The 23,716-nt window shown below is 32.0% G+C and overlaps 1 protein-coding gene across 39 annotated transcripts in view; it reads left to right on the top strand.

Annotated features, from left to right (window-relative positions):
* The window catches only part of Argk1 (Arginine kinase 1), a 119,463-nt gene that overhangs the window by 84,118 nt on the left and 11,629 nt on the right, over positions 1–23,716 (top strand). For 6 of the 39 annotated variants that reach the window (XM_073984535.1, XM_073984541.1, XM_073984553.1 and 3 more), the window contains exon 1: positions 15,414–15,557. The exons of 3 other annotated variants lie outside the window; for them this stretch is intronic. The gene's annotated coding sequence lies outside the window, so the exon portion shown is untranslated. Of the gene's footprint in view, positions 1–6,363; positions 6,761–14,982; positions 16,000–23,716 lie in introns of those variants that run through there. 30 more of the 39 variants (XM_073984549.1, XM_073984557.1, XM_073984571.1 and 27 more) reach the window with 26 other exon arrangements.

The raw sequence follows: 23,716 nt of genomic DNA on the forward strand, positions 1-23,716 counted from the left end.
AACCAACCTCCCACCTAGTGAACATATGAACTTTTGCTATGGCAGCACAACAACCTACAAATACCAAGGCACATACTGAGAGATTTAAATCAAATGAAAAGCAATTTCAAATAAAACATCCGTTACACTTGTTCGTTCAATCGGTGTGTATATTTCGATGTAGTTGTGTAGTCACTTTCCGTTTCAAAAAGTGAACAAAATACCTTGTTTTCTCTGACAACGGCCAGCGGCAAGGAGATCTTTTATAGCAGCTATGGACTAAGAGAATGAATTCACTAATTTTATAGCAAAAATGCTACACATATGTATATGGTTGCCATGATAACATAAATAGAATTTTGTCTTCGAATGTTGTATGGAATTTCTTGAAAATATGCCAATGTGTAGATATGTTATCTGAAAAAATTATATAAAAAATATGCAATCGGCTCAATGTTTTTTATATATTCAGAATAAACGAAATAAATTCAATTTAGAAATTCGCTTTATACAAAATATTAGGTTTTACGGAAATATTGCACAGTCAAGTTATTTTTTTAAAAGAAAATCGCTTGATGATGCACTATATATTGATGTCCTAAATAATCTCATAAAACTATAATACGATCGGTTAATGAGTTTTCAAGCTGGAGTTGTCACTGACGTTAAAAATCAAATTTCGAGAAAACCCATTTTAAGTTGTTATTAACATACAAAACTCAAGGGATCCTATTTTTCCGAGTTTCATAAGTTTTCACTGACCATTCCTTAAATTTTACTAAATTCTTGCCTTATGAGGACTTTTAGTTTTGTTTTTACTGATAGCACATCAGGATTCTCAATGTTCATGTTCTTAAGTATTTTTCTATTCATGTTTTCGTCATCAACGTTTATTTGACTACAGAAATAAAAGCGACATCGCATTTTATTTATTTATTTATTCATATTTGTATAACATAAAGCCTTAAAGGCCAAATAATTTGTATACATGACAAAGACTACCTGAGTTTATATATTATATAATTCAAAACTTATATCAAACAATAAATTGTCTAACAATTCTTTCAATTTACACGAAATACTCTCGTAATCTTGGAATCTTGGAAATTTAGGAAATTAATCAACGCGTTTTTTGTGAACCATGCTCTATTTAAAAATTCAAATGTGAAATTAATAAAACTGCTGGGGTAATGCCTGGGGTATATCCCTTAAAGGTCTGCGTACATAAGCTGCTCTGCCTTATTGCCTTGCTTTCCTGCTTCATTTTTGACATAATAAAAATAAAAGAATAAAGAAGGCCGAGGAAATTTCGAACTGGGTTGCCCTTTTCTTTTATCAGAAGTAAGCAGGGTAAGCAGGCAAGGCAGCTTATGTACGCAGGCCTAAAGCCAAAAGCACATGCACACATAAGTAAAGATGGGAATCGTTTCTGTTAAAAGAATAAAGAAAATTTCAAAATATGTTTTCCTTATTATTTTATTCTTTTATCAGAAACGACGCCCTACTTTACTGAAACGTTGGGCGTGTTTTCTGCTTAGTGTCTTATATTATTAAAAACTGCGATGTGGAGTAGTTTGTGTCGGAATTAATCTGTTTTTTCGCCTACTTTTTTCATTGATAATCTACACGTTTCAATCGATATTCCTTGTTACTTGTCTCACCTATTTCCTGAATTCTTCCAAGTTTGAAGAATATCTACCATCAGAAAATTTACAGATGCTCATTTCAAAATAAATACCTAAATATCTGCAGCTAGTATTTAAGGGCAGGACGTTGAATTTATTTACCAAATGACAAACAATACAAACCAACAAAAACAATATGTAATTTCCATGATGACTTGCAATATAAAGTAGTTATGGGTCACTTAATCGTTTAAAAAAGTGTCTCATCATTTTCAAACAAAAAATAACACAATACCTTTTGATGTTTCAGCGTCGGTACCAAATTAAGTCATTTCTGGTAAACCAATAAAGAATGGCCGAGACAAATTCGAACTAAGTTGCCTTTGACTTTTAGAAGCAAAGCAAACTCTAATTTCAAACTTGCAACTGGTGAAAATAAATATTTAACTGACCCCTTAGTACCTTATGTGAGTAAAAAGACGTTTATCTCACTTTCGATAGCTTTTAAAACACTTGCTGACTTTCGTTCATTTATTTCAGCAATAAACTTCCCTGTTTCCTTCCATCTTACCTGGATTTTGATTTAAAAGATTCGTACCTATTTCTTGTGTTTTTCTAAGCACTTATTGCAGTTAGCTACATCTTTGGTATTTAAAGGCCAGACATTCGTTTTATTTACCAAATGACCGACAAAACAATTAGAAAAACAATATGTAATTTCCAAAATGACTTGCAATATACATTTTAAAAGAAGTGTAGTAATAATAAGTGCATCATCACTTCTTAAACAAAAAATACCACGATAAATTTTTGCCCGAGATTACACATGACAGGACAGAAGAGTTCATTTATTAATTGTCCAAAAAAAGAAAAAATAATAAAGGAAATTTTTTTCAAAATATCAAAATAGTATATTCTTGCAGGTTCTGGAACAGAGCCATAGTTTTTCAGTTACCTAAGTTCACTCCCATCTCCTCTTTATGTGCGGTTTTAAATACATGGTAAGGTGAAATAGGGAAAATTTCATAAAAGGGCATTTATTTCGTCAAATAATGTAGAAAAAATCTGTACGATAAATTTGTACCAAAGAAATGAGAAACAGTCGCAACTCGCAAGTACTTTTTACTTTCGAAGTTGTCGAACAGATCTTTTATTAAATGGAGAAATTTGCAAAAGTATTAAATGTGGCGAACGACAACCATATAAATAGTGCTTTGTTTCAAAGACGTATAGCAATAAAGACCCGAACAAATGCATTTTCCAAAAACATATGCTAATAGTTCCACATTTTGGTTACAGATGGCTACACAACTCACTGGAATTGATAACAGCAATGCCAATCGTTTTTGATTCCCATTTCTCGGGGCAGAAAACATTAACGTCGTGTTTTGTGGCTAAAATTTATTTCTTCACTATTCCTTTTTTTTTATTTAATAAAAAAACAAAAGTCAACGCCGTAAAATTTGAGTTTTAATGTTTTTCTTGTCAATATTCCAATGAGTAACAGTTTTCGTTTAACAGAATGTTGCTATGATATCATAGCAACAGAGGTTAACTCCCTCTACAGTTAATTTTTCACAATTGACTTTTCCTATCTTATAATATTGACATCTTTGTTTGTTTTGGTGTAAGGGAACGCAAAATAGACAAAAGTGGTAAAAATTCTAAAAAAAACTTTTTAATTCTGGAACACAACTAATGCATTTTAACAGCAAAATTATAATACATTTAGATTTACGAAATTCCAGGATTTCAAATGTCAAATAAATCCCTTGGATTTTATTTGACGTATATATATGCAATGGAATTGACATTTGAAATCCAGTTGATTTCGTAAATCTGAACGTACGCAGGACTAATGTATATTATAGCTCATTTAGACTAGCCACAAATCATCAACTGGATTTAATAAATCCAGTAAAAAATATACCTTTGGAGGATTTAAATTGCAGTCAGCTGATTTTTGTTCATAGCACAATTACCAAGGTAGATGCTTCAGCCCATCTGATCGAATTTGAAACGGCAAAAGATGTTGGTGTAAATTGAATTCGTCTCAAAAACATACGGCAAACTACAAATTTATTGTTTAATATTGAAAATGTTAGCAAATTATGCTACTAATGCTAACTATTGAGCAAATAGTGAATTATTTTATCGTTTAAGCGCCCCATACATTATCAACTTGGCTTGTCAATACCTGTAATTGTATGTGTAAATTTTTAAAAATCTGAGAGTGTGTGTGAGTTTGAAATGCTTGACGAAAATAAAAATCGATTTGATTTTCAAAATGAACCCCAGTCTATCCGATGAATAGGTTTTTTTCAAAAGTGTCAAAAAACAATTTTGAAAAATAGAAAATTGTGTTTGTGAAGAAATAACAAAAATATTAAATTCGTTGATTTTTTGAGGAAAAAATTGAAGATTTCGGCTGTAGATTGAAAGCTGATTGAATGTGTAGCTACACACTTATCCACACTGGACAAGCCAATTTGATAGTGTATGGGGCGCTTTAGACATCGTAAATATTAGTCTTGGTTGATTAAAATCAACTTTGTATATCAAGCAAAGACATTAATACAACAAGATAAGACATTTTTTTGCTATCATTCTTCAGTGAATGGCTTTTGAATTCAAAGACATAAATACAACAAGATAAGACATTTTGTTTGCTATCATTCTTCAGTGAATGGCTTTTGAATTTAACATAATGTTATATCACGATATGGTGATATAACATTTTTTTCTTTTATACATTTTTACGTATTTAACCGAATTTACCGATCCAATTGACATAGAATTATTCTTGAATAGATCCTTGAATTCATAAATTTCGTTTCTGATACTATTACGTGTAATGTTCCTCCTTGGTTGCGATTTTGAATTAACTGCAACCTGTTAAGGGTAATGTTTCTATACAAAGTTTCGTAAACATTTTTTTGTTGCATGCATTTTGTCTAGTCTTAGTTGTATTTATGTCTTTGTTGAATTCAAAGACATAAATACAACAAGATAAGACATTTTGTTTGCTATCATTCTTCAGTGAATGGCTTTTGAATTTAACATAATGTTATATCACGATATGGTGATATAACATTTTTTTCTTTTATACATTTTTACGTATTTAACCGAATTTACCGATCCAATTGACATAGAATTATTCTTGAATAGATCCTTGAATTCATAAATTTCGTTTCTGATACTATTACGTGTAATGTTCCTCCTTGGTTGCGATTTTGAATTAACTGCAACCTGTTAAGGGTAATGTTTCTATACAAAGTTTCGTAAACATTTTTTTGTTGCATGCATTTTGTCTAGTCTTAGTTGTATTTATGTCTTTGTTGAATTTAACATAATAGACGTGTTCCTTAAAGCATAGTACACACGGTCCAACAAAACTGACAGTCATCGAGGTCTATTTCGTTAATACCAAAGACTAGCTGAATAATTACTTTCCTAATCACTAAATTATACCTTAGATGGTGTATTTCAATCATTTCGAGCTAACAAAAAGTTTTTATTTGCCAGAAAATTGCCGTAAAAGTACGTTGACTGTCAGTTTTGTTGGACCGTGTGTACTATGCTTTACGTGCCAGAGGTTACGAGTTTTTACCCGCAAAGTGTTCCCTAATGGGTACTTTACACGATATGTATTTTACATATGGGTTGTCACTTTTTATATACAAAATGTATACGCAAAGTGACAACCCACATGTAAAATACATATAGTGTAAAGTACCCATTACTTAAAAAAGCATACAATTTATATGATAGCAGCTCACCACTTTTACCATTTTTTGCCACTGTTACCATTTTTCAAAGTAAAGGAACAGACCAAATGTTATATTACGATATGGTGATATAACATTTTTTTCTTTTATACATTTTTACGTATTTAACCGAATTTACAGATCCAATTGACATAGAATTATTCTTGAATAGATCCTTGAATTCATAAATTTCGTTTCTGATACCATTACATGGTATCAACATGTGTAAAAAATAGAGTTGTATACGAGGATTTATGCCGGATTTAAAACAAATCCAGTCAATACGAGGATTTATTTTTGTGAGGGAATTCTGGTAGATTTTGGCCGGATTTAGCAAATAAAAACTGATAAGCGCTAAATCCGGCTAATGAAGTCATATCTAAACGGCCTATTAGACCTGGGGCCGGATTCTTGTTGTATGAAAAATTGAAATGAAAAATATTTCCTTTATAATTTTTTTCATTTGACAGTTTTCTCCTTTTTCTCCTTTTGATTTCAAAAGAAAACAATTGAGAAATTGTGGAAATAATTTGTGGGTAATGAATGTATTCTTTTCGATTTCTTACATTCAAAACAAAAACATTCATGTCATTATGTGCAATCATGATATGACAATTTACGTCAATGTTAGATACGAAACTGCATTATGACATCTGTCATACATAAAATACATATATGTATATTTATAAGTAATTTCTTATGTATTGGCAACACTGCTCTAAGGAGCACAATACTATAACATTTTCATGTCATACAGAAGAGAAGGCCAATAAGCTTTTACGACTTATCCTAGCTATTACTCTTTATAGCAAGTTAGTGAGGGGAAAGGGGCGAAGTGGGAGACAAAAATACATTTACCTTATGCACGAATGAACTCTCTCTGTGGGGTGCTTTCTTTCAATGTGTTCAATGTGGTTACCAGCCAAAATATTAAACACATGACAACAGAACTTTTTCATTACTTTATTGTTGTTGTTTCTTCATTGCCGGCACGGCACGTCAGTATGTGTGAGATACATTTGTTTTGTATACAAGCGTTTCTGTGGATATAGCATTAATGAAAGAGTTGCTTTTTATAGATTTCAAAAAGAAAAATAATGAAAGAGAGAGAGCCACTATGGTTTGTAGGCGATTTTGGTTAACTCTGCTAGGTAAATGCCCAGGGAGAGGTATGAATGAGGATATTTCATATATCTCAAAGAATAACACACCAATACAATAATACTGTTGTTTGCACTTGGCCAACTGCTGTTGCGTGTGTGTGAGTGTCTATGGGAATTTTGAAAGTGAATTTAAAAAAGCGAAGTGTTGCAGCAAACTAAAACACACGTTAAGATCATTGTAACGTTGAACGTTGAATTCTGCGGTTGCAAACAGTTCTCTAAAAAGGTGAGCTCCACAGAAAATTATTTTTCATTTTTTTATTAACTTCAAAGAAAAATATCAAATAAAAAAACTAAGTGGGAAAAAGTGAATAAAATTCGAAAAAATAAGAAACTGTTTGGAATATTAAAGAAACGATAAAAAGTGTTGAAATAAAACAAGTATGTAGTTATAACGACAAATTCCAAAAATATTGAAAGAAGAAAGAAAATAAATACTTATGCAAAATTGTTGGTGATCTTGCTTTTACGGCAAATTTACGGAGATTTCGTTTTGTGTGAAAGCAAGCAATAATGCCAAAATTGTGTATTGATGAGTTAGAAACCGGTTACCGGTCTTTTTAATGGTTTTTGTGTGTTTTAACTGGTTATGAATCACAGCGTACTGAAGTTATTAACCCAGCCAGTGTTACTCAAGTGTTTGCAATGACCACAATTATTAATGTTTTTTTCATTTGTTTTTAAATAAATAAATTCACAAAAACCCCAACCGGCTATTCAGCCTTGGCAAGTGTTAGCTCATGACAAACAGAGAAAAATAACACATTTTTATCGGACTTGCGGTTACTAAACTATATATAATTTGTGCAATTAAGTTGTTTTAATGTTTTAGCTATTATTTTGCAAACTTGCCAAAAAAAAAAAACAAGTGAGAACAATTGCAAAAACAGCAATTTGGCGTATCTTATTTCCCTTGATGTTGCATAAGTTTAGTTTTGCAAACAAAAACGATTCTTTAGCATTTTCCTTTGTGCGCCAGTGATGCCATATTATGTTTCCTGTTTTAGTTATAACTCGTAATGGGGGGAAATTTCCATTTAAATTACCAACATTATTTTTTTTTTCTTGCTACGTTAAGCCGTTCGGCTTTCTTGCTTAATTCATTTCTGGTAAAAGACCAAAGTCCAAGTTCGACCTAATTGAAATGTGGTTCTGACTTTTCTTTTTTCCTTTACCAGAAATGAATTAAGTAAGAAAGCCGAGCGGCTTATGTGTAGAGGCCTTTAGTTTTTATGTTAAAAGCAAAATTTAGAGTACGTTTACATTTAGGAAATCGAATGGATTTGAACTGACAATTCCATTGCTTATACGTCAAATTTAATTCAGTGCATTTCAGATGAATTTTCATTTGACTTATAAGCACAGGCATTGACAGTTGAAATCCATTCAATTTCGTGAATGTAAACGTACCTATTATTAGTCTACACCAAACTATTGTACAGGGTATTATGTTTTCCTTCTGAGGATCTCAGTCGGGGGATGTCCACGTAATTTTGAAATAATTTATTTTTCAATGACCTTTTTAGATATTTTTAAAAATAGAATCATATTAAGGCATAACCCACATCATATGCATCCCACAGTTAAATGAATATTCAGTGTAAGGTACACTATATACCCTACTACAACTAACTCTGCCAAATTTAATTAAAATCAGCTAAACTATAACCCCATAATTATGATCCACTGATTTGTAAGCATGTCCGCATTGACAAAGAAGATCGTGTTTCGTCAACAGATTGCCCAAAAACTTGCCAAAATTTTCAAATTTATAAAGGAAACAATTCCATATATAGTCGATTCTTGCAGTTTCGTGGACATAAAATATAATTCAGAATTTAAAATAAATTGTATTATTATAGTTGCAAGAAAGTTTGGAAAACATTAACAGACCTCCCAAATGACTAATAGTACGTTTACATATAACAATATGTAATAAAACCAATCGATTTCCATTGCGTATACGTCAAATAAATCCTCATAAAGAAGGCAAACCCTGCAAAAAGCTATAATATAAACAGCCTATATGTTTTAAACATTACTTTTTCCAATTCCCTTATGTATTTCCGTCCTATCTCTCCCTATTTATGGCCCAGGTTAAAGTCGATTACCTCCCCCAAGCAATTTCCAACAAATAACTAATTCATACTTATTGTCTGACATATGAGTGGCCATATCAAACAACTTATTTGAAAAATTATGTTTACATTGTTAATTCAATGGAAAATAAATACGTCTAAATATAGACAAACAAAAGAGCTGCGAAGATAGCCGGCAAAATTTATCGATAAACAAGGCAAAGAAAAGCTAAACTAAAACTAATGGAGACATTAAAGTTTTCTACAAATAATAAACAATGTATTTATTTATAGCAAAAACTAACACAAAACGAAATCTCCAACATAATGATTTTTATGGCCCATAAACAAATCACAATATCACAAAACAAAAATACATATACATATCAATAATGTTGGCAACATTCAAAAAGATGAGATAGGAGGTAACCAACAGTTTTTAGAGGTGTGTATTTTTCTTCTTCTATAAAATTGTTGTTGTTGGGAATATAGAATTTCTTGAAGTGTATTTTATGTGTTGAGTCAGTCAGTCAACAACAAACACAATTCAATCTAGCTGTTGCTCAACGATGATGATGATTATTGTTAATTATTCAATTGAAATTTATTAAAATCTTCATCATCGCCATCACCACCACTGTACATACCGCCTGCCGCCAGCCAGTGATGAATTGTATTTTTTAACACATACTTAGCTCCAGATGAGCATTACTGTCGTCGTATCCATTCGTTATATAGTTCAATTAAATTGTATTAGAATGTAAAACAATATGAATGGATGAAAAAAAATTAGTGAATGAAGAACAGACAAAGGAGGCTAGAAGAATGAAAGGGATGAGGTAATGGAATAGACAACAATTTCAATTGTTAGATAGGGGTAGTAATAGAAGATTTGCGCTTTTTTTTAAGCTGACTAATGAAATGAGGTATTTCTGGTGTTTTGTTGTAGTTTATTCAAATGTATGCGAAATTTCCAATCCAATTGTTTTCCGCAAGTAGAGAACTGTGCAAATTAACATGGAAGAACTATGTATATAATTACGTATGTACATATACATATGTATAATGAATTGCCATAGTGAAATACTCTTGATTTCATAATTGTTCCAAATTTTGCTATATTTTACCTATTTTTTTCTTAAAATTTTGAAAAGTATATCCACATAGGTTTTCGCGTATCCAATTTCTAGACAATTCTTGTCAAGTTAATTTAACGAAATTTCTCGAATCGACGTTAAATTGACTCTATTTTTTATTTTTATAGTAAAGCAAACCTGAAAGCTTCTACTATTTCTATCAATTTGAAACTTTTTGTGAAAAAAACGTTCCCGTTCTTCAAAAACTAGCAAAGCTTCCACCTCTTTTTAAACAAAAATGACGCTAAATTGTGTTCTGTTTAAAAGCATTTGGTACGCGACAAATTTGAGCGAGTAAAAAGTACAGATTTTTTGATGATTCTGTCATTTTTCCGTATCCGCACTTTTTGGGCAAATTCGCATGGACAAATAATTTTTACCATTTCGCTTTTTAAAGTAAATATCAAAACTTATTTTTTTATCCCGGCTTTTAAGTGTTAACATTTTATTATTTCTTCAATGGAAAAATAAATTAATGTGGTAACTCTTCATATATTAACACAAAAAGCTTTCATGTGGTCGTCGACAGTTGTCCATTGCTGTTTGCAAAACCTTAACTTCTAGCATTATCTCTGTTATATTTAACATTTAAGCAAATGTTATTTATTGAAAATGTGTATCTGACAGATAACAGATTGTCCAAACTGTATATCTGACAGATAACAGTTTGTCGTATACAAGTTTTCTGTTAAAACGTTAACAGAACTAACAAACTGTTAAAATGTTACACAGTAGATAGCAAAGGCAACAACCCTAGTACTAAGTCAATGTGACTTACAGATGGCGCAATGGTGTGTGGTAGAGATAAACATCAAATGCCTAAACCTAATTTACACAAACACCTATAACAACTGCTTAGGGCAAATACTTTCTTTATTTGGGAGATATTCAATGGAATGTCAGCTTATTTATTGTATAACACATTTTATTAAAACATTTTTGTTTGATTTAAATGCGTATCTGGCATACGTTTTCTGTTTATTATTATTATTATTATTAATTATATAGAATTTCTTAAGGTCACGTTTAGATTGAACAATTTTTTTAACTAAAACGTTTGATTTGAATTTGACATTTATGTTGTCAATTCCATAGAATATCTGTCAATTAAATTACATAAATTCTCAAAACATCTATTTTAAATGCAAGTGTAAAATGCATTTTACATTCGAAATGTTTAGGAATAGTTGTTGAAACTTTTTATAATTACTTAATGGTGTTATTTTGATAAAGCCCTTAAACGGCGTTTGCGTTAGAGCTTTTTGCCGGGTTAGGAGGTTATCCTTTATGAGGATTTATGTGCGTTTAATAAATCCGGGTATAAGACCCCGTTTGCACTTAACCGGATTAACCCAGTTGGTTTGGGTTTCAAATGTCAATTCCATAGCGTAAATATTAATATAATAAATCCTCATAAAGGAGGTTAACCCGGCAAAAAGCACTAGCGCAAACGCCGTTTTAGCTTATGCGCAAAAATTTAAAGCCATGTTTACATTGGAGCTTTTTGCAGTACGTTTAGACAATGCTTGATTTAGCACATCCAATTGAGTTAAGTTATCATTTTCATACAATATATGCCAAATAAATCGAGATAATGCACTTTAATCTCCTTTATGAGATATATGGGATTTACTAAATCCCCCTTTATGTAAACTTACTGTAACACTACGTTACTTTTTTAAGAAAACGAGTAACTTAAAAATATTATAGAAAATATATCATTACATAAAATATTTTATCTTGTATATTTTATAAACGAATAGGGCATTGCCTGACATTTTCTTTACTTCCTCAATATCAATTTTGTTTCTTATCTCATCTCGATAAGAATCTCACACGATGTGTGTGTGTGTTTCCGTGTGGCAAAAAAAAAAAACTTTATTAAACATATTCAAAAAATCCGATTTGTGTGGTGCCTTTATTTAAATTAACTGCATCCGCTGTTTTAAAGAACATAAAAAGCCTAAAAAATTGTGACAGGCGTCAGTCGCCTCACTGTTTAAGTATGTCATAAGTAGATGAATAATTGTGTGTGCGAATATTTTGCAAAATTATGATAGTCTGGCTTTTGATTCTCTTTCACATTTATGGGCGCACAATCACACGGACGCATATTTCATATGATATGCTTGATATTATTTATTTAATAATAAATTACACTTATTTGCATATTATAATATTTTATTAATGTATATAAGGAAGCGTTACAACCATCAAATTGGTATTGATTCGTAATAATAAATTATTATATATTTTTATTATATTAATTGTTGATTATTAAATCAATAGTGAGAATATAATACATAACCTAATTTACACTTGCACCTAAAACCATTTACAGAGGCAAATACGTCATTTATTTGATAGATTTTCAATGGTGTTGATAACATAAATTACATACATTTTTTTGAAACTTATGTGATGTAAATTGGACTTAAAGTATGTCTACGTATAAATGGATTTGATATATCCACTATATTTCAAATGTCAATTCCATTGCTTTTATATCAAATAAATCCCAAAAAGGTTATCCCAACAAAAATCTCTAATGTAAATAAGGCATAAGCTATCAGTTATAATTAAAATATCGTTTTGGTTTAATATTAGAAACGAATGTTAAAGCGCATTTACATCGACGGATGTTTTAGGAAAAAACGTTATTTAAGTTGTCAGTTCCTATGAATATCTGTCAATTCAAAATAGAATGAGATATTTGTCCTTGTGTAATAATCAGTTTACACAAGCTAGTTTTTGTTTCCACAGTTATTAAGCAATGTGGATGTATTCCCCCTCTCCCATTCTTGTATACTAGTGTAAAAATTTTATAATCATTGGAATTTCTTGACTTCCCTACCTAGCACACATTAGTAATAGTAATGGCCTTCCTAGTTTTAATCAAACAGAAACGTACGCGGATTTTTTTTCTTTTGCTTTGCAAAATAATGGCAATTTTGCTGGCCAAATTCGCACTTACACACTTTTGGCATATTCCCTACTTATTATATGGACAGTCATGTGGATGAACGGATTGCATATTAAACTTCTTTGCAAAAATAAAAAACAAACTACAATAAATACACTACAAATGAGCGCACATACGAATGCCATAATTATAGTTAAATAATGGCAACATACAACTAAATATGGTGACTCAAAATACTCACTATTTTATGAAGATTTGTGCAAACCCAGCCAGCCAGTCAGTCAACCAGTCACTGTAATTAAACAATGAATGAATGAATAGATATTGTCGATGGCGCGGGCAGTTGTTCTACGACAGCTATTTATTATAGCTGCTTGGCTACTAGCTTTGTCAGTGCCACCTTCCTTCCACCCCCACCACACTTTTACGTTTGCACTTGTTAACGTTTTTGTAATGTTATGGTATAATTCCGGTATAGTTTTGTTGCATATTTTTCTCTCGTTTTGTTGTTTGTTTTAATTGCAATTGTTAGACACTTTCAATTTCTAGTTTGCAATTCATATTAATTTCAAACAAAATGAATTGAAATAAATGATGGAGGAAAAACATAAATTTATTGCACTCTGTGTGATTTAGAAAATAGCTCATACAAACAAGCGGTTCAAGTGGAATTTTATTCTTGTTTTGTGGAATATATGTTGCATTAATTTGCAATAGTTGACAGTTGAAATCCACTCGATTTCGTAAATGGAAACTTACTATAAGAGAATACATTTGATCTGTATTTATTTTAAAAATATCTTGAAACAAGTTGGCTTAAATCTGGAATGTGTCAGTGAATCAGAGAATTGTGTTTTCAGCAAACATGTCTTGTGCAAACACACGATAAATGGTCTAAAGTGTCCATCATGGTGGAATAAGAAGGTGTTACATCAAATCATACCAAACGTCAAATTTGATCACAATAATGCAGTGCTGTGAATTGCTTGTTTACATTTTGTATGCGATTTTATTCACAATAATGCATTTTGACAACTAGTCTGAAAATCAGCTGTTTTTGGCGCTGTACCTTCTTATTGTGCCATGGTGTCCATCATGGTACATCATGGGTGTCCATCAGGCGGAATACGAATTTTGTACATCAGTTCCTCAAAACCTGTCTAAACGTCAAAATTTGTTTACAATAACGCATTACTGAGAATTGCTTGTTTACTTTTTGTATGTGATTTTGTTCACAATAATGCATTTTGACAATTAGAACGATAATCGGCTGTTTTTGGTGTAGTACCTGTATTATTGTGCCGTGGTGTCCGTCATGTTGCTTTAAATACAGTGAACCAGTCTACAACAAGGCTATTTTGATTGAAAATGCTTCATGCAGTCAAAATTTGTGTTTACATTACATACGATTAATTCACAATAACAATACATTTGACAGATTGCGCGAAATCAGCTGACCTTGCTGTTTCACCTTACAGTAAATCTTGTCATTTAAATTGTCAAATTCATTGAATATATTTGAAATAAAACTCATGTTTCCTAAAAGAGACGATTAAGGATCCATTGGAAACGCACATAAACATCTTATTAAACGTTCATAGTATGTTTACATATAACCGGATTTAATAAATCCACTGGATTTCAAATGTCAATTTTATTGCGTACATGTCATATAACTCCTCATAAGGCAGGTTATTCCGGCAAGAAGCTCTAATGAGCTAATGAGAGCTGAGTTATTTTAGGTATATATGATTAACTGCCACAACTAAATTCTTTTGTTTTATCTTAAACCTCAAAACTAGGCAATAACCCACATATTCGCCTTGTTCAGAGAGAACAGTGCAGTAAAAGTGCTTTGAAAATACTACTTTTTATACCACAGTGAACGATTTTCGATTTGTTTCTTAAATAAACATTTGATATCTTTGCAAAAAAAAACCACAAGTAATCTATCTAGATTCTGTTGTTTTCTTTTTTATTTATTATTTGCCTTATAAACACACAAATGACAAACTGATAGATACACATATCTATACAAATAGTATAATAATTGTTTATTATTTTGTATCTATTGTGTACTCATTGGAGATTTATTCTAAGTGATTACTAGCCCGCCACACCACACACCATGATGAGACCACATTTTTGTGGTATTTTTTTACTATATTTATTATCATTATTGTGATTTATTTGGTTACGTTCTGCTCTTAATTAAACAATTAAAAAGTGAGTAGACTGTTTTCTTTTTTGTGCTAACAACAACATTCATTCATTGGAGAAGAAGAAGAAACAAATATCTATGCCGCAGTTGCTAGTAGAAGATGCAATGAGTCGATTGCAAGCAAGCAAATAATGACGATGTATTCAATTTCACTTTGCCTAGTTCTTGTGTGTGATACACATACATGGTGATGGCTTAAAACAGTGCAGATGAATGGGTGATAGATGTGATAAGGTTGCGAGTGATTTGTATGAAAAAAAGGATGACACAGCTTCTTCTTCTTAAGCATGCTTTGTTTACCTATATATCATATAAACCACCATAATCACGTTGACATGCACTCAAAAGTCATAAAACTTTGTCTTATCGCAATAATCGCTAAGAATTGTAGACTTGGCAACCCATTTGTGCCATCAGGCAGGCTGGCCCCTGTCAGTGTAGTAGTGAAAGTTAAAACCAAAGTTTTGCTGCTGTATTTGTGCCATACTAAAGGAATGAGCCGTAGCGTCGTTAGCCAGCCACCAGCAGAGCAGTGTGCTGGCTGGTTAATGTGTTTTAACTGTTGGTGCACATAGACAAGCGACTTCAGTTAACGTGTTTAATTGTTTAATCGAATATCACTAGCTGGCATTAACGGTTCGCGTGCTATTTGTAAAAATAATAATGTAGTTTGTTCTTCTTATTGTTTTCAATGAGTTGATTTAAAGAAAAATCAAAAGAAAAAAAACAAAATATTTGCAAAAAAAAAAAAAAAATAACTGCGAAATTATGCAGAACAAAAGAGTTTAAAGAGTACAATTTCGGATTATTAAAAAACAGTGAAAATAAAAATGATAATAAAATGGAACGGAATTCTTGAAAATTCACAATTATGATAAGTGCCATCATATAAGCACAACGGATTTATAATATAAATATCCAAGGATTTAATTTGTTTGGCTTTTATTTTAAATGAAAAGGGAAAGAAAGAGAGAGAGAGAACAAAAAAAAACCCTATTGCTAACACCATGGATAATATATAATATAATTTATATGAATTGATGCTAAAAACCAAAGAATATGTGTTTGTGTCCTTCACCATTAATCGAACTGCAACTGTATGTGATTGTATGTATAATATGAGTTAGGACCGAAATTGTGGTTTTGGAGACATCAAATAACTTAAATAATGATTAAAATTCCACTCCCAAATTTTCTGATTATTTGTGGTGGCTTCCCATAGATCAGTCAATGTAAACGTGGCTTAAGTCATAGTTTATATTTTTGAGATTGCCAATTTTTAGGTCGTATTTACAGACTTGTTAATAATGCCGTCAATTCCCTCAAATATGTGAAAAGACTTGTTTTATATTCCAGTGTAAATAAGGATTCAGCTTGGAGTGGCGCCCAATTGCTAAAATGTCTACTGAGCTTACTTGCCGTTTAAAACAGACAGTTGTATGAAAATGCAACCTTTATCATTTATACATACAACCTTTATCATTATAAATCCAAGGAATTTTAAATGTCAATTCCATTGGGTATACGTCAAGGAACAGTAAGACCAGCTGATTTCGTCCAATCTATCAAATTCATTGTTATTGGGTGTTAATCGTACGAAAACGTAAACAAAATTTTTGACAGGTTCAAGGACTTTCGACAAAAAGCTCTAATGTAATGTAAAGATAGCCTAAAAGGTGTTTCCTCTCATATGTTATTATCAGTTTAATGTAAACGTAACATAAGTCAGAGCTGACATGCATGAATTGGCGGCAAATTGATGACAATTTTTTTACATTGTAAACCTCGGAAACTCATTTTACGATTATTTAACTTTCGATTTAATAATTGAAGCAACTTGTTTTAACTAAGAAATCTGATAAAGTTCTTCAAACAATATCACATTTTATGTATTGTGACATATCTTCCTGATAGCTGCTGTCATTTCCAGAAAAAGCTATAAACAAATCATTATATCTTCTGGTTTCATAAGCCACGGCGGAAGCCACAATTTCGAAATTCCTTTTTGAATATTCAACAAACTCCAAAATAGTTGGTCCCTTTTTTGCATTGCAATGAGAAAAAAACTTAATTGCAGTGTATTTGCATTTTGCAAACATGTTAATTATTGTCCTCCATTATAACCAAATTGCATGTGGCGCCAGCAGTTTTTAACAAAAATCAAATGAAACTCATGCCAATAGGATATATGGCAGTATCAATTTTACGCCCCGTTTTCATGAAACATTTTTCATTTCTCCGTTCAGGGGTGGGTGGGTGTAGTAGTATGTACGGTGTATGACAGATTACGTCATTTATAGCTGAAATTGTAAAATGCTTTACATAAATCCTTGTAAACATAAATTGCTGACATAAATCACATAAAATTTTCTTTTCTCTGTCCGGTTTTTCTCTACTCTTAATATTCAGATTAAACCAATAACAGTTTCCGGAACAAATGACGGCTTAGTTTAGTTTTCCTTTTATTTTTTGACAAATCATGTCGGTGTCCTTCTCTAGGCAAATATTTGTTATCATGTATGTAAATATTTGCCATCATGAGAAACTTTGTGTCTGGGCGGCTTACAAAGTATAAAGTCATTTACACAAGTACCGTCCGTAAATCTGTGAGAACGAAGTCTAAAATTTGTTAAAGTGTTAGTGGGGAGGGGGATGTGTCATTTTAATTGTTAGACATCCCATCCCACCGCTCTTTTTATTTGCGTCCATTTTCTTCTACTTGGGATTAATGAATTGTTTGTGCGTGTGAAAGTGACAGTTTTGAAATTTCTCCAGACATATTTTTAATAGTACTATTTTCAAGCTCTATTAATATTCTCACAAACAGAAAAAAATCAATAACTAGGCTCCTCATGAAGTCGTTTATTGTTAATATTTAATAATATATGCATGTATGAAGGCATGTGTTCGCCTATACATTTGCAGCAGCATTGCTGGTTTTTGTATTAAATTTATATCATATACACGCAAAGACCCAAGGTTGCCAAGTTTGAATAAAACAAAAATTTGGTATGAATTTTAATATGTGCGGAGGAATCATTTTTTGTCCAAAAATGGAAAGGATTATTTTCTTCCGTAGTAGGTGGTTTACTCCTTTGTAACTTGACATTTTAGAGGCCTAGAAAACTATTGCTTGATGTATTAAAAAATACAAGTTTGTAATTTTTATGACAAATCCTAGATATGTGGTGCGTAGCGCCCAACCTATGATTGCGTGATAGGATTCTCATGTGGTTTTTCGAACATATATTGGTAGATTTTTTCATTTACTGAAACATTTTAAGCCCTTTTATTAAATGTTTTAAATTTCTCCCCAATCCATTTAATGTAAAACCAAAAATATATCTCCCTTTATGCCAAAGAGAAAAGAGCAGAAGCAACCCTTAGTGACCGCTCTCTTACCAGTAGACATGTGATGTGAATATCATATAAAAACCAGCTGTTATGGATGCGGGTCGCCGGTCATAACATAATGCAGAGGGGGGAAGATAAAAAGAGCATCATCATCCATAAAACTTATAAGTACTGGAAAATGTTATGGTGGTAGTAGTGATGCATTCGTAATGATATGGGGTGGTAAAACTAACACCAGCATTCCTCCCTATTAAAGAATACAATTAAATACCACTACAAAGTCAAATACTTTTCATTTCCATTATCCGGCAATTGAACGAAAATCATCAGCATCACATCAAACGAAAAAACCGCTCTTGACCACCAAAACACCAGCAACCAGCATTATAAAATTAGGTTCCCCCTCTGTGTGTGCGAAGGTCCTCATTTATTTTGTAAGAACAAATGACACATATTAAAGCCACCATTCAATGCTGCTTGCTACTTAAACGCCACAATATGCCAAGATTTTAGAAGAGATTAAACTACAAAAGCTGAATGCGAAACAAGCACACAACATTAATTGCTTATAAAAAAAGACAAAAACAAATTAAAGAAATGCAAGAATGTTCATAATAACACGAATCACATTATCTTATGAGATATTGTCACCTTCTCCTCCCCCCTTAAATTAGAACGGCGTCACAAGCACATCGAGATCAAGTACCTACTCTAAAAGGCGGCAAATTTAATAAAACAAACTGTTTTAGTCATTTTCAATTTTATAATATTTTTATTGAAGAGGCATTTTGTTTGATTTTTAAATATTTTTAAAGCACTTAAGACAAGAACTAAAACTTCATTTACACTAGCGTTTTATCAATGATAAACCCTACTATTTCGACTTAAATGTTGCAAATGTATGAAAATATACGTAAAATAGTCCAAGATAGAGCGATTACCATTAAACTTAATGCTAATGTGACACGTTTTAATAATATCCTTCCTTTATTGGTCATATGTATATATCCTGTGGAAAAGTTGACTTATACCCCGTTTGCACTTAACCGGATTACCCCGGGGGTTTGGGTTTCAAATGTCAATTCCATGGCGTAAACGTCAAATAAATCCTCATAAAGAAGGTTAACTCGGCAAAAAGATCTAGTACAAACGCCGTTTTAAATCTAATTTACACTTGCACTTAATACCAGTATTTGGGGCAAATTCCCATTTTTTACAGATATTCAGTAGTATTGACAACATGATGTCTAGAACGTCTTTTAGACTAGACTCCTATACCCTGATTTATTTGACATACATACATTGTATGAAAACGAGAACTTAATTCTAATGGATTTGCACATAATAGCACGTTTACATATAACTCAATTTAATAAATCACTGGATTTCAAGTGTCAATTCCATTGCCGTCAATTCCATTGCGTATACATCGAATACATTTGGTCTGTTGGATAACCCAAAATTTTGTACAAACTTTTACAAAATTCTTTTTAATAACAAACCTGATCTGTAAAAGAGAAATGAGAAGCAGTTGGAAGAACTTGCAAATAATTTGTACTTGCGAAGTTATCGAACAGGCCTAATCTCATAAAGAAGCATAATTCGGCAAAAAGCTCTAATGAAAACATGGCATAAGAGAATCATTTTTCTCAAACAAGTTATGCCATTCTCGCTTAAGTCATCGTCTGTTATTGAGATGTGGTCCATACAGTTCTATATTATATTATTTGGACTGTTTCAGTCTTAAAGGCTTACGTCACCCAACTTCACACTTATTAAATGACGTTAAGTTTAAATTCTTTACAAATTATTTTGACAATTATTGTTGACCTTTGGACTTTTCATCTTCTTATAGTTTATTTTGGCTCGAGGTCAGGTGAAGAAAATAAAAACAAAGTTTGTTTTTTATTTTTGATTTTTTATTCTTCCGATATTTCGATCATAATCTATGATCATCATCAGGGAGTTGACTTTAAAAAAGAAACAATATCGAGAAATTTCTACATAAGTATATTAGCAAAAATAACAATTTTACAAAAATTACATTTATTTTTCTTTCTGATCACCACATTTCACGTTCTGATCTCGTTTGAGTTTGACTTTAAACTAAATTTTTCCGTGTTTTTCAATTATGTTTCTATAGATTTGCGCACAGTGTTCCGTATCTGTTTTATAGTTCATGCGCTTTTCACCAGGAATATTAATTATATGTAACATTTCTAACATGTATCTTCGTTTATAGTTATTTTCCTGTGTTAGAATGTCTACTTTTTCGAAATTAGGGGTATGTCCTGTTAAGGAACAATGAGCTGCTAAGGCTGTTTTTTGTTCAATGGGCTTGTTTCTTGCTTTTTGGTCGGATTTATGACCACTTATCCTGGTTTTAAGTTTGGTTTTTGTGGTGCCAACATATACCTTTTGGCATATGTTGGACTTGTCACCATTGCAACTTATTTTGTACACGACGTTTGATTTTTCTTCTAGTGGAGTCTTCGATTTTGTTCTACTGAAGAAAGCATTATTAGTGTTGCTGCTCTTTAAAGCTAATTGAAATTGATCCTTGTTGTAAAGATTGGATTTTGCAAAACGCTCTGAGAAACCAGGAACGTATGTGGATCTTTTATATACTTTTTCCGCCCTTGGTTTGATGCATTGAACTCTCTCGGACTTCACATGTTGTATGAGTTCAGTGATGGTTTTGTTGGGGAAATCGTTCATCTTCAGGATTCTTCTGACGTCATGTTCATTCTTGAAATGGAATTTTCTGTCGCTGATATTAAAAACTCTTCTTATGAAATTCGTTGCGGTATTTATTTTTATCCTTCGAGGGTGTTTTGAATGATAGTTGATTAGTCGCCCAGAGGCCATGGGTTTTTGATACCAATCTAATACTATATTGTTATTTTGTCTAATTACCTTAGAGTCAAGGTATGGGAGACAATTATTCGATTCACTTTCCATTGTAAACCGCAGTTGATTATTATAGGCGTTCAATGCCTTGAGGGTGTTGTCAATTTCGTCCTTTTTTATGATGCAAAATATGTCATCGACATATTTTGTCATTAGTCTAGGTTTAACCGTCAGATTTTTGCTTACTTCGTCAAGTAAATTTTCCATAACTATGTCGGCAATCACAGGTGAGATTGGTGAGCCCATTGGCATACCCTTTTGTTGCTCATATATCTTGTCTTTGTACAAAAAATATCGAGACTCCTTGATGCATATTGTTAAAATGTCAATAAATAAATTTAAAGGGATATTTGTACACTGCTTGATTGTGGTCCATTTTTCTTTAATTGTGTTGATTGCCAAATTTACGGGTACACTCGGAAATAGTGATACGACATCGAAGGATACGAGCATTTCCTCTTTGTCAATGTATTGGTTATTGATCCTCGATTTGAATTCAACAGCATCTTTAATGTTGTACTTGGAGTCTTTTGTCAAGGTTTTGAGTAGTGTGGCTATGTATTTCGATAACTCGTATGTGGGGGAGTTCATAAAGGAGCATATCGGTCTCAAGGGGGTTCCTTCTTTATGGATCTTTGGAAGTCCATAGATTTTAGGAGGTACTGATGTCTTGTTTATTAGCCTGTTTTTCTCCATGTCATTGATAATTTTTAAGTCAAATAGTTGCATTACTAACTTATTGCATTTGTCTTGCAATCTTGTCGTGGGATCCTTTTTTATCCTTTTATATGTGCATATATCTGAGAGTATTACATTCATTTTTTTTTTTTTTTTTTTTTTTTTTTTTTTTTTTTTTTTTTTTTTTTTGGCAATGCAAAAAACTGCCTACGAATCTAAAATGAATGTAATACTCTCAGATATATGCACATATAAAAGGATAAAAAAGGATCCCACGACAAGATTGCAAGACAAATGCAATAAGTTAGTAATGCAACTATTTGACTTAAAAATTATCAATGACATGGAGAAAAACAGGCTAATAAACAAGACATCAGTACCTCCTAAAATCTATGGACTTCCAAAGATCCATAAAGAAGGAACCCCCTTGAGACCGATATGCTCCTTTATGAACTCCCCCACATACGAGTTATCGAAATACATAGCCACACTACTCAAAACCTTGACAAAAGACTCCAAGTACAACATTAAAGATGCTGTTGAATTCAAATCGAGGATCAATAACCAATACATTGACAAAGAGGAAATGCTCGTATCCTTCGATGTCGTATCACTATTTCCGAGTGTACCCGTAAATTTGGCAATCAACACAATTAAAGAAAAATGGACCACAATCAAGCAGTGTACAAATATCCCTTTAAATTTATTTATTGACATTTTAACAATATGCATCAAGGAGTCTCGATATTTTTTGTACAAAGACAAGATATATGAGCAACAAAAGGGTATGCCAATGGGCTCACCAATCTCACCTGTGATTGCCGACATAGTTATGGAAAATTTACTTGACGAAGTAAGCAAAAATCTGACGGTTAAACCTAGACTAATGACAAAATATGTCGATGACATATTTTGCATCATAAAAAAGGACGAAATTGACAACACCCTCAAGGCATTGAACGCCTATAATAATCAACTGCGGTTTACAATGGAAAGTGAATCGAATAATTGTCTCCCATACCTTGACTCTAAGGTAATTAGACAAAATAACAATATAGTATTAGATTGGTATCAAAAACCCATGGCCTCTGGGCGACTAATCAACTATCATTCAAAACACCCTCGAAGGATAAAAATAAATACCGCAACGAATTTCATAAGAAGAGTTTTTAATATCAGCGACAGAAAATTCCATTTCAAGAATGAACATGACGTCAGAAGAATCCTGAAGATGAACGATTTCCCCAACAAAACCATCACTGAACTCATACAACATGTGAAGTCCGAGAGAGTTCAATGCATCAAACCAAGGGCGGAAAAAGTATATAAAAGATCCACATACGTTCCTGGTTTCTCAGAGCGTTTTGCAAAATCCAATCTTTACAACAAGGATCAATTTCAATTAGCTTTAAAGAGCAGCAACACTAATAATGCTTTCTTCAGTAGAACAAAATCGAAGACTCCACTAGAAGAAAAATCAAACGTCGTGTACAAAATAAGTTGCAATGGTGACAAGTCCAACATATGCCAAAAGGTATATGTTGGCACCACAAAAACCAAACTTAAAACCAGGATAAGTGGTCATAAATCCGACCAAAAAGCAAGAAACAAGCCCATTGAACAAAAAACAGCCTTAGCAGCTCATTGTTCCTTAACAGGACATACCCCTAATTTCGAAAAAGTAGACATTCTAACACAGGAAAATAACTATAAACGAAGATACATGTTAGAAATGTTACATATAATTAATATTCCTGGTGAAAAGCGCATGAACTATAAAACAGATACGGAACACTGTGCGCAAATCTATAGAAACATAATTGAAAAACACGGAAAAATTTAGTTTAAAGTCAAACTCAAACGAGATCAGAACGTGAAATGT

This window comes from Musca autumnalis, unplaced genomic scaffold (genome assembly GCF_047663935.1).
Source record: "Musca autumnalis isolate F117 unplaced genomic scaffold, ASM4766393v1 scaffold_4, whole genome shotgun sequence".
Lineage (NCBI taxonomy): Eukaryota > Metazoa > Arthropoda > Insecta > Diptera > Muscidae > Musca > Musca autumnalis.